Source organism: Leiobunum rupestre, chromosome 2 (assembly GCF_980474605.1).
Source record: "Leiobunum rupestre chromosome 2, qqLeiRupe1.1.hap1, whole genome shotgun sequence".
In the NCBI taxonomy this organism is placed as follows: Eukaryota; Metazoa; Arthropoda; class Arachnida; order Opiliones; family Sclerosomatidae; genus Leiobunum; species Leiobunum rupestre.
The window spans coordinates 30,452,203-30,465,636 of record NC_143385.1 but is presented as its reverse complement, the minus strand read 5'-3'; the positions used below and the strand labels follow the sequence as shown (position 1 = coordinate 30,465,636).

General features: G+C 32.7%; 1 long non-coding RNA gene across 1 annotated transcript; it reads left to right on the top strand.

Annotated features, from left to right (window-relative positions):
- The first annotated feature begins 5,867 nt into the window (after positions 1 to 5,867).
- LOC149957317 (uncharacterized) lies at positions 5,868 to 12,161 on the top strand. The gene is made up of 3 exons (XR_016478204.1): positions 5,868 to 6,045; positions 6,150 to 6,224; positions 11,852 to 12,161. It is a non-coding gene; the product is annotated as an uncharacterized LOC149957317 (long non-coding RNA).
- Positions 12,162 to 13,434: the final 1,273 nt, after the last annotated feature.

Here is a 13,434-nt window from a genome sequence, read left to right as displayed (position 1 = left end):
TTAAGGTCGCGAGGTTTTACTTTCATTAAATATTTTACCTTGATTAAGGTCGCGATGTTTTACTTTCATAAAATATTTTGCCTTGATTAACGTCGCGAGTCTTTACTTTCATTAAACATTTTGCCTTGATTAAGGTCGCGATGTTTTACTTTCATAAAATATTTTGCCTTGATTAACGTCGCGAGTCTTTACTTTCATTAAATATTTTGCCTTGATTAAGGTCGCGAGGTTTTATTTTCATAAAATATATGGCCTTGATTAAGGTCGCGAGGTTTTATTTTCATAAAATATATTGCCTTGATTAAGGTCGCGAGTCTTTACTTTCATTAAATATTTGGACTTGATTCAGGTCGTGAGTCTTTATTTTCATTAAATATTTTGCCTTGATTAAGGTCGCGAGGTTTTATTTTCATAAAATATATGGCCTTGATTAAGGTCGCGAGGTTTTATTTTCATAAAATATATTGCCTTGATTAAGGTCGCGAGTCTTTACTTTCATTAAATATTTGGACTTGATTCAGGTCGTGAGTCTTTATTTTCATTAAATATTTTGCCTTGATTAAGGTCGCGAGGTTTTATTTTCATAAAATATATGGCCTTGATTAAGGTCGCGAGGTTTTATTTTCATAAAATATATTGCCTTGATTAAGGTCGCGAGTCTTTACTTTCATTAAATATTTGGACTTGATTCAGGTCGTGAGTCTTTATTTTCATTAAATATTTTGCCTTGATTAAGGTCGCGAGGTTTTATTTTCATAAAATATATGGCCTTGATTAAGGTCGCGAGTCTTTACTTTCATTAAATATTTGGACTTGATTCAGGTCGTGAGTCTTTATTTTCATTAAATAGAAGGTGTTATTATAAACATTTTCTTCCTATTGAGGAGTTGGTTTTCCTTAGTGAGAGATGTTTATAATTTACTAGATATACTAAGTCTTTGAGAGATTATGTTAAAGCAAAAATGTTATTAAAATTTAAAGGGTTGAACGGGACAAGAAAATTTGCGATAAACAAAATACGAAATGATACGTTACTCTTTCTCTTAATTTCTACTATTTTGAGAGATAACTAAACTTTCTCTAATAGTTGCGAGTATACTAATTAGATAAATTCACAATATTTCGGAATTATAAATAGATCATACACAAATTAAGTTTATATATAAGGCATGTAACAACATCCAAAGAAATAAAAATACGACTACAGTTTGTAAATTTGAAATGCAGTAATGCAATCGTCATAGATATTTTCATTTGACACTTTGAAGTTTAATATACCAGAACCTTTCGATTTTAATTTCTGAATTTTTAAGTTCGCTGGTATTTGCCGCTAGAGGCGCTCTTCCTCTTCAATTATTATCAATTAAGGGAATTTTCGCGCGGTTTGTGGCTATTGTATTTTTAGCGTGAAGACTGCAGAGCCGAGAGGAGGTAGTTGTGCCGATCTGGCCCTGGTATTTTATCAAAACAAAGCTTATTAAAAGATTAAATATTTATTAAATCTTTTTCTATTATTAATAAAAAAAATACATTTTTCTTCCTTTAAAAACATATATTATTATTTTTTAATAAAACCCATGTGATTTAAAAAAATATTCTTATGCAATTTAGCCAAGTCTTATTCGTTTTCCTTTTTATATGTAATTTATACAGTATTTAATGTTTTTACAGATGCGGAATTGCGAATCTGCCTGGTTCCAACTTGACGTTTAATAAACATTTGAGGTTTAATACACATTTGAGGTTGAATATGCCTTTGAGGTTGATTGTACCTTTTACGTTTTATAAACCTTTAAGGTTTATTGAACCTTTGAGGTTTATTGTACCTTTGAGGTTTATTGTACCTTTGAGGTTTATTGTACCTTTGAGGTTTATTGTACCTTTGAGGTTTATTGTACCTTTGAGGTTTATTGTACCTTTGAGGTTTATTGTACCTTTGAGGTTTATTGTACCTTTGAGGTTTATTGTACCTTTGAGGTTTATTCTACCTTTGAGGTTTATTCTACCTTTGAGGTTTATTGTACCTTTGAGGTTTATTGTACCTTTGAGGTTTATTCTACCTTTGAGGTTTATTGTACCTTTGAGGTTTATTGTACCTTTGAGGTTTAATATACCTTTGAGGTTTAATATACCTTTGAGGTTTAATATACCTTTGAGGTTTAATATACATTTGAGGTTTAATATTCCATTGAGGTTTAATATACGTTTGAAGCTGACCGAAAAAATATTTTAATAAAACTTTTCTTTCGCTTATTTTGACAAAAACATCGCAATTGGGTTTTTTACGCCAATTTTGAATTAAATGAGAGCTTTAGAATGTTTATATCATAGTACTTGTTTAAAAACTTCAAATTGCCAATATATCGTATGTGAGAACAGTTTGGCATAAATTAAATATACATGGTCCAAGATCTACTTAGTTAAAAAAAACTAGTACATTAGATGCTGCCAAAGAAGCTGTACATTTAGCACAATCACAGCATTTTCCCACAAAACCCTTCACACTCTTAGACAAATCGGTACAATAGACCATTCTATCAAATCCGAGCTAAAACAGCCAAACACTTTGGCAAGGACTTTATAGCTATAGCTGTAGGACTGGCATCTTCAGTTGTTTTTTACTTATAATCAAATCTTTTGAATCCGCTCAGTTAAGGTAAATTTAAAAAAGTCCAAACGTCGCTCGTTATCGTCATGTAACTAAGCGTGGCAAGGAAAACAGGCAACGATATCTTGACAAAATAAATTTACAGGGTGTCTTTATCGTAAGTTTTCAAAGGTTCATAAGGATGTATTTAAGCTTAACCAAATGAAATGTAAGTTTTCCTAAATAACCTTTCGGTCAATCCGTGTACTTCGAAAATGAATTCGAAATGGGTTTTCAATTGACTAAATACATAAATATTAACGGCTTAAATAAAAACGTCTAAGTTTATTTTTTAATGATCGATATACAACACGAAAATTAAATAAAGGTTTTATTAATAAACATCTTTCGGCCACCCCGAAATCAACAGCGGTCGTATGTAGTTTCAATTATTACCGTTGGTACCATCGATGAACTTATAAAATGTCGGATGAAAAACTCCAAGAAGAAAAAAAATCTACGACGGATAAAATGTGCAATTTGAGCCGTTCATTTCGAATTCGTAAAACTAAAATGGATGTACATTAAGCTAATATATTATATTAGAAACAGTACGCTAAAATCTAATTTTGCAGAATACATTTATAAAATTTGGTCCAAAATTTATAATAGCTCCCGCTAAAATATAACTGCAATAGTTTCTAGATACGTTCTGAAAAAAACATCAGGTATTATTACTATAAAACTTAACGGCGGAAATGAAATGAATATTAAAGTGTTGGTTGCCCGAAAAATCTATAGTAATAAAAACGAATGAATGCGGGCTTGTTTTGAAGCCCAGGACGTTCTTTCCAAAAATGTCATTGTCGAAACAAATTTCCCAGCCTAAGTGTATTAACTTTGAGTCCGAAACTGACCTTTTTCAGTCCCCAAAATCCTGAATTTTTCGGCGAATTTCTCTCCTCCGTAGCAAGAGCAATTTGGGGCAAATCAAAACTTTAGTTTTATTCCTAAAATAGAAGGAACTGAAGTGGAGGGATTCTGTTTAATTGTAGAAGTTTGCAAACCAGAGATTTTTAATCATAATATTAGGCTTATTATCGAAATAAAAAATATTGTTTTTAAGCGCGCGCTACGCGGCGCGCGCGACCCGACATTTTAAGAAGAATTTACAAGGAGCCTTCGGTTTCATATCGTTTTTCTATTACGTAGGCTTGTGTATGCCTATTTCAATTACTATTGCGAAGGACTTTTTCCTGGGTGTTAAATCAACCTGCTTTTAATCCCAGATGTAAAGAAATGTATTACAGACAATTAGCCAATGATACGCTTCGCATTTTCTGACGTCATGAGTGCCGAGAAGAATTTTAGAAGTCTGGAAATTCGCCGAAAAACTCGATTTCAAAGACCACTTAACCGATTTTGATGAAATTTTCTGTACTTGTTTTAAAATGTTTGCTCTTTCTAATGAATCATTAATTAGCCATAGCTAAAATTTCGTGCAACCAACACTTTTAACAGAATTGGGCCAATGTGAAGAATAGGCCCTAATGTTCTCGATTTACCCCAAACTTAAGTGGACAAGAGACTAATTTCCTTACGTTAATCACCAAAGAAATAAGAGTTTTTTTCGTAACCAAATTATAACGGAATGTTCACTTAATAAGCGTGTTTTTCTTTACACACTAATTTAAAAATTATGGTAAAATAAAATAAACTTACAAAAACTCGATTTTACTCAAAATATTTTTCTTCAAAATTGACCTTTTTTGTATTATAAGGCAAATGTATATAGCTCTCATATAGTTAAAAAGTAAATCTACTTCAACATCCGTACGCTTGATTGGCTAAGAGGAACATTTTTCTATTTAAATAATCATTACCAAGAACCCATAGACGTACGTCTTTGGGTTCTTGTCATTACTGATCGAGATATCAAATTTAACACGCAAAATTTTCCAAAAAGAAAATAAAGTTAAATAGTAAATTAAATTCGACATCCGCACTCTCGATTGGCAGTAACATTTTTTAATTCAATTAGCATTACTGACCGAGATTTCAAATTAAATTGGGTATTAGCCTAGCGGATTATTATTATTATTATTATAATTAAATGTTTTAAAAAAACCACAAGTTTAAAAAAAGCACTTTACATTTTAAAAATTGGCCTCCTGCCACCTGTATTTGTAAAATCTTTTTTGTTGGAGTTAGATCAAATAAGAGAATTAGTTTGCTTGAAACCTGCCACTACCAAGCAGAGAAAGTAGGATGGTTTCACATAAGCAATTTTCAGTTTAGGGTAATATCTATGCGAAAAACATGTATTTCTCTTATCACTGCACTAATCTTTCCCATAATTAATTTAGTTTAAACAAATGTAATATAAGTGAGTCAACTAGTTGAATTAAGCTTTGTGTGTCGTACATTTGACGTCATACCCACATATTAGGTACATTGAGCGAAAACATTTCACAATTTTAAAGAAATGATCACAGACACCCTCTCACTTTGACGACGATGATAAGAGAGCGCCTGTGACCGAATGGCTTACAATGTTAGTATGAGCTTGGCTATTCAAAAAGGCCAGAAACTGAAATTATTTTAAACGATTCGACAATTTAATTGTGGATTTTAGAATTAAAAACCTGACAACAATTGAAATTCGAGGTAATTTCGTCTTTCAGTTTGGCTGACCAAATTTCTTATCCTATTTTTATTTTGATTTAATACACTATTAAAAGTGGTAGCTTCTAATAAATCATATCAAGTCGTACGTCACTATAAAAGCCTCGTAAGACTTTATACGAAGAGAAAAAATTTGGCTGGACCTTATTTCTTATTGTCTTTTTTTAATTTATTTGAGCTGGCTTAATAATGTCGGTTTAAGATGTGAAGCTTTATAAGTCACGAGTTGAATTAGGCCTGTGTGGTTCGTTGGGGGTTTATTGATTATTATTCACTTTTTAGCCTATATTCTCACTGAACCTACGGCTGAAGATATCGTTATTTTCAAAGTTAATTTATTGCTCCATTTTATATGTAAATGCATTTCAAAAGTTAACAAAACAATGAGCTTTCGAAATAAATGGCCACGCAAAATCAATTCTTCTAATTCATTGCATCGTTAGTTTTAAATAAAATTAACGTTACTTATAAAAAGAACATCATTTTTCGTTGTTATTGCCCATTCTACTCTTTTCGAGGTGTATTGAAAGTAATGGTTTTCTACATATTCGATTTGAAGAGTTATTTGCAAAATTTTATATATTTTAGAAAGTTTATTAATTAATTTCAATATTAATTAAATGGAATTGGTTTTGCCATTCTTGTGGCTCATCTTTATTAAAAGAAGTCTATTTCAAATCAGTTTTAAATAACTAAGAGCAGTGAGGATTTGATCTTAACACTAGTGCTCCTTTACGTTATTTCACTTGGTTTTGCGTTAAGATTTTTCAAAGGTAACCAAGATATATTTCAAAAAATTTAATTACTGCACCGAATTACAAAAGTATAATTTTTTAAATTTCATTAAAGGCATTAAGATTAAATTTTTATTTTACAGAAAATGATGTTTAAATGCTTTTGTTATGCCAATGTATGTTTCTTAACGCGAAGGAAGAGCTGAAATTCGAAGACAGTAAGATAAAAAATAGATTTGTGATTAAATTTTTGATCAAAACTGTTAAAATCTTAAATTTAATAAGATTTCATACTGCTACCAAAAGTATCTATTACTTCAGTTTACGAAAAAATGTTATTTTTTTTAATAATCAGCTAGGCTAATACCCAAGGCACCACCTTAGGCCTAAGTCATCATGCTACCTTTGAAGCCCTTAATTCAGGTGGCCGCGTTGCAATGCCTAGGAGGGTGGTGGCAAGCCCTGCATGCCACGAGATCGAGCCAATAGCTCCCTACACTAACTATTACCGTTAACCTAGACAAGTTTTTATGGAAGGGGAAACCGAAGAGCTCGGGGGAAAACCCCTTAAACCAGTAGGGAGAGAACTTGCAAACTCAACGCGGAAGGAGTTTTTCCGAGTTTTCACCCAGTGCCACAAGCTGGGATCGAACCCGGCTCCTCTTGCTGCGAGGTGAAAGTGCTAATCACTCCGCCACCCCAAAAATTGAGATCTAACTCTAATCTATAAAAATTAATTGAAAAATATTGCTCCTACCACATACAATAATAATAATGGTAATAATCAGCTAGGCTTATTAGCCCAGGGTATTTAGGTTTTTGGAAGGGAACTAATTATGACCAAGCTGAAAATTTCAGGATCGAAGAGGCTTTTGGTCCTATACAACCTCCCAAAAGTCCCCAAGGGTCCGGCGATGCGGTTGGCCGCCATCTTGAAAAATGGCCGCCGTACTGGATGTAACAATATCTCGAGAACTAATCGACCGATTTCGATGCAGTTTGTGTCAAACGATGTATTTTGAAAAGTATAATAGAACTAACACATACATGTGCACCATACCTTAATAATACGGGTTTTAATACGTTTTAAGTCAGAAATAATCGATAATGTTTTAATTATTTTAATATTTTTTCAATGTTTTACATTGTTAATTTTTTTCAACACTACACCTTTTTAGCCTCATATACGCGTAAACTGATAGTTTTTACCTTTAAAACTCGGTTTCTTTTTCGACGAGCTACATCGAATTGTTTATAGCCCCACACTTTTCTTTTTATAGCGTGGGAAAAGTGAAAAAAAAACCGAGAAAATATTTACGTTAATAATTTTTTTCGTCTTTAGGTCTGTGATTAGGAGTATATATTCACTCTTCACATTGCATTTCATTATTGTAATTTAATTGTTTATTATTTTAAAATATAACTAAATAATATTATATAATATTTTTATCTATGGGTTATACTTTCGTGGGTTATTTTGTTTATAGTGGAGAAATATACTTAAAAATATTTATACTTCTTTTACTTTTCTCAAAGGTCAATGTTCTTTACTTTCCGTTATAAACGATAAACCGAAATACTAGTTATTTTCGCTATTTGCACTTATCCATTTTTTAATATTAATGTTTTTTTTTATTTTATCCATATGCATAAAAAATTATTCTTCGTCGTCGTGTGAAACGTCTTCCACGTTGCTGCACGTATGTCCTCTGCAATGATAGCATACCGCTGAACAGTACAGGCCTGCAGTTTTACAAGAACATCTCCCTGTACAACCCACTTTGCACTTGCAACTGATGATTTCCAAGAGGTCGTCAGGAGCGCATGTTTTAAGAAAAGGAATTGGACGAAGACCATCGTTAGATTTCTCACACCCCCATTCTGTTGGTATTAAGTCTTTTCCAAGCGACTGTTGCACCTAAGAATAACTGATGATTAGCTAGTGGTTTTCACTTGTTTACAAATAAACATCGATTCACCTGCAAGTATACCCTCATGGAATGTTGTCTAGCACTGTCTGTAGTTGGTGGTAAGTCTGCAAGAGAAAACTTAGCAGATAAGGACTGCGTGGCTACAATGCGGTTCATTTAATTTAATTTTGCCCGTACAGAGCCAATATAAACGACTCTCCTGCCTCTGTGATTTGATCTTTTGAAGCCGTGTGGCTCCTAAATATGTTCAGTTCCTTTCTGAATTCTATATTGTTCTTGAAAATTTTTAGAGCCGATTTCTTTCCTTTCTTAAAGAACGCCGATGTGGTGTCACATCCGGAAATAGCGTGCAAAACATTAATGAATCCGCCATTTCACCTAAATTCTCTTTTATAGTTTTTGCGTTTAATACTTTATCCGGTTTGTTTCCAATTCCCGGCAGTTGAAGGAAAACGGAAGATTGACATAGAGTTACTAAAATGACAAGAATATCGGTGTCATTTGCAACAACTACAACGTTATTGGATTTTGCAGATAACTCAAGCGCGGTGTTTGCGATTAATGTATCGGCATCTGCTTTAGCTTGTTGAACTTTAATTGCAGAATTATTGAGGTGTCTTGACAAAAAATCTATAAATCTTGATTTTTTTTATTGGCTAAAAAGTCTTGCTGTCCAACAGTAACGAAACCATTAGCTTGCACGATTATATCAGCTGACGACTTTCTAATATTTATCCTGCTCTGTTCGACTACCTTTGTGCTTGATGCTGCGTCATAACCATCACACACGATTATTGCATTACTCCCAAAATGGCTAAAAACATATGACAAGTAGGCGTCACATATTTCTGCGTACGTTGCTGGTCTCTGCCACACCACTTTGTGTAACAAGTATCCACCATCAACAATGAAATCTGGGTTTACTGGCAATGATTCTTTTGGCACTGAAAATTGTTCGAGCATTTCGGTTAGGACAGATTTCTTAGTTTTACGCATTGCGATATTATCAAAAAGAGCAGGTGGCTTTGGTGAAAGTACATAAGACATGCATTTAGCAAGGTCACTTGGCTTGTTATTTATAACGCACACTATTCTATTAAAAAATTGCTCTGGATTAATTGGTACAACTTCATTTCGAATTTTCACTGAGCTAATTTGAAGAGCTAAAGTGGTAACTTTATTTAACCTTTTTTATTTAACATCTGCAAATGAGTTACCGACCATCTCGGAAATAGCTTTCAGCCCAATTTCCTTCGCTACAAAACAGTTAAATGCTTCATTGGCTACAACACCTGTTGCTAGCGTATCAATAAAAGGGGGATATGTGTCAAATCAATTCTTAAAGGTTTTAAAGTCATTTTGGTCCTTCGTAATCCTTGAATCTCTTAGTTCGACGTGTTGCTCAGAGGTTTCGAAACCAATTTTGCAATATTTTTCCAAGGCATCGCAAAAAAAAACATTAATATTAAAAAAATGGATAAGTGCAAATAGCGAAAATAACTAGTATTTCGGTTTATCGTTTATAAAGGAAAGTAAAGAACATTGACCTTTGAGAAAAGTAAAAGAAGTATAAATATTTTTAAGTATATTTCTCCACTATAAACAAAATAACCCACGAAAGTATAACCCATAGATAAAAATATTATATAATATTATTTAGTTATATTTTAAAATAATAAACAATTAAATTACAATAATGAAATGCAATGTGAAGAGTGAATATATACTCCTAATCACAGACCTAAAGACGAAAAAAATATTAACGTAAATATTTTCTCGTTTTTTTTTTTTTTCACTTTTCCCACGCTATAAAAAGAAAAGTGTGGGGCTATAAACAATTCGATATAGCTCGTCGAAAAAGAAACCGATTTTAAAACGGTCAAAACTATCAGTTTACGCGTATATGAGGCTAAAAAGGTGTAGTGTTGGAAAAATTTACAAATGTAAAACATTGAAAAAATATTAAAATAATTAAAAAATTTTCGATTATTTCTGACTAAAAAGGTATTAAAACCCGTATTATTAAGGTATGGTGCACATGTATGTGTTAGTTCTATTATACTTTTCAAAATACATCGTTTGACACAAACTGCATCGAAATCGGTCGATTAGTTCTCGAGATATTGTTACATCAAGTACGGCGGCCATTTTCCAAGATGGCGGCCAACCGCATCGCCGGACGCTTGGGGACTTTTGGGAGGTTGTATATGACCAAAAGCCTCTTTAATCCTGAAATTTTCAGCTTGGTCATAATTAGTTCCTTTATCGGTCCAAAAATGCAGAAATACCCTGGGCTATATACCCAAGGCACCACCTTAGGCCGAAGTGATCAAGGGACTTTTAATGCCTTAAACAGGTGGTGGGATTACAATGCGTAGGAGGCAGTAGCGGCGCCAGAATGTTTGGGGAGGTAGGCCAAACATTTTAGGCCCCCCGAAATTATGGAGGCCCATTTACCACAATTTTTTCAAGTCCGTCTACGTGGATGCAATTTTTGGGTAAAATGGGTACGCGACGAAAACATTAGAACTAATAACCACAAATGAGTGGTTATTTACTTATTTCTACGACTGAATTCAAGTCTATCAACTTATATTCATTCCTTCGGTACTTCGCATGTACATCGCTTACATCAGAACTTACAACTTTACGAAAATGAATGTACATAGGTACACTTACAAGGAGACATCCCGAAGTGTAACCCACCGATTTTGTTCAAACTCGGGGGATTTGTAGACGTTCATGTATGATGAAAAATCCTAAAGGGAATTTATTCAATGGGCAAAAAATTAAATTTTCCCATTGAAAATAACATGGGATTTTGACCTCAAATTGATCAAAAGTTGATCAATTTTGATGTTTTTACTGTCAATTTTTATTTATTTTTTCTTTTTTTGGCATTTTCGAAATTTTGAAATTTGATCAAATTTTTCACAGGGAGGGGGGGCTAGGAATCGGTCAGAATACCATGTTATTTTCAATGGGAAAATTTAATTTTTTGTTGTCAAAAACATTTTTCGTTGCCATGGCAAAACGGTTGCCCATTGAATAAATTCCGTTTAGGATTTTTCATGATACATGAAGGTCTACCAATCCCCCGAGTTTGAACAAAATCGGTGGGTTACACTTCGGGATGTCTCCTTGTTAGTAAAGTAAGTTTAAGAATCATTTATAATTAAAACTAATAAATACACTACTGTCAAAGAAAAGTTACTCGCACCTTTGAAAGGAATAAAAACAGCAGTGTCGTTAAACGAATCACTCGTATTGAATATTGAAAAATTAATAAATTAATAAATTATTTCGCAAACAGATTACAGAATTTTCTGATATTAAATAATTTGGAGGCCCATATTTTAAATTTTGGAGGCCCATATATTAAATTTTGGAGGCCCCTTAAGACGACTTTTGGAGGCCCCTACCAAAATGTAAAGTAGGTCCAGGCCTACCCCGGCCTGTTGCTGGCGCCACTACTGGTAGGAGGGTGGTGGCAAGCCGTTAATGCCACGCGAGCCAACAGCTTCCTACATTTACTGTTACCGTTAACCTCTACAACCAATTTGTATTTAAAGAAAATGATGCTCAGTAACCTACCATTTTCCTGTTTTAGCAAGTTTAGCATCAATTTAAACTTTGCCCAATAAAATCCCATTTCGGTTTCGTTTCACCATATATTTTATTTTTACAAATCAAATTATTTTTGAGAATAATACAATATTCAAGTTTTTAAAAATTATTATTAAGCAACATATGTATATCAATTTATATATTTTACTTAAAATTTCAAATTTTTGGAGAAACCTAGTTAAAGAAAGCACGCCAGGACAATAAAAAAATTAGTATTCAATGATAAACATTTTTGGTTTTGATTTAATTTCTTTTAATGCTATTTTTCTAAATCAATTTGAACTCAGTGAATGACCATCAAATGAGGAATATATGCAAGCACTTACCTTGTGAAACAAATCAAATCGCCATATGCGTCAGATACGAAGAATGTTATGACATGCATAAGATTGGTCATATGGAAGATCGGTGCCAATTTCGGTGCCGTTGTGAATTCGATGGAAAAATCTTCAAATACTGCTTTTATGCTTACAAGAAAGATTGTCGTTCAGAGTGTACGCCATTTTACCAAAAAATAAGGAACCCCGTGCAGGGTTCATTATTTTCCAATTGTTATTGTACCGAATGACGCGAATAAAAACAACTTTTGAAATTTCACTTATTTTCGAGTTTGATAAGGGTGGGAACGTGAGAGAGAAGGTTTCGAACAACGTTTTGTTTAAAGCGTCTGTTTCAAATGTGAGATTGTAGCGTTCAGGCGTCAAGGAAAATTGCAGACTCCTGTCTTATGGCTTTATTCAAACTGCTATTGGATCAATTAAAAGTAGAAGATATTAGATTTAAGATACTTTAAGGAGATATATTTATGAATAAATTTTAATAGTTAAATCTATACAGAAATCATCATACGTTATTAATTTCAAGAAATATGTCTAAATATAATACGATTTAATATTTATATTTTAAAGTGGTGGCTTTTAATTCCGGACAATTTAAAAAACTTTTAAAGGAAGAAAACAAGCTGGAGTAAATATATAAGAGACACTCCGAATTCATTTAGTTCCAAATATATTTTAAGCCACCATTTGTCCTTGAACACATGCCAATATTAAAATAAAGGGTATAAAGAGTTTAATGCGAGTAAGTTTTAAATAAGTTAGAAGAAACCACCTATGGACTGTGAGAAGGATGATAAAATACGCGAAAAAGTAGATTAGTCCATAATTAAAAGGGATACTATAGCTAAATCCTAAAAAAATTTGAAGAAATTAAAAAACTTACTAATAACTCGTACCAATAGGTCTTCGAGCAAAAAACGCGAAACTCGGATCAAATAGATCTTCGAGTAATAAACTAAATTAAAAATAAATAAAATAGCCAGAAATTCCAACGGTAGACCGGTTTCGTTCTATTTGGAACTCATCAGTAACGTGCGGGAAATCAGGCTGGCTTAGTTTTTCTTTTAAATTTGATCCGAGTTTCGCGTTTTTTGTTTGCTCGAAGACCTATTGGTACGAGTTATTAGTAAGTTTTTTAATTTCTTCAAATTTGTTTAGGATTTAGCTATATTATCCCTTTTAATTATGGACTAATCTACTTTTTCACGTAATTTATCAAATTTAAAATAAGCTTATCTCTTTTGAGAAGGAAAACCAAGTCTGCATATACGTTCAAAGTGCACACTTCTTATACCGTGAATAAACTGTATAAATTCTTAGTTTTAGAGGTGATAAAAGAAGCTTTCCAATAACCAGGGTGTTACGGCTAAGAGTACCGAAACTTTTATATTGTATTCTATGGGTCCCTATGAATTTAAAATGTCATAAAAACAATGGTCCTAAAAAGCTCTGTTTACGAGCTCTCAAAATTTGACCTAAAAAACATCGAAATCAACGCAAATGTGAAATATTTATTCTTGCATAACCGATAA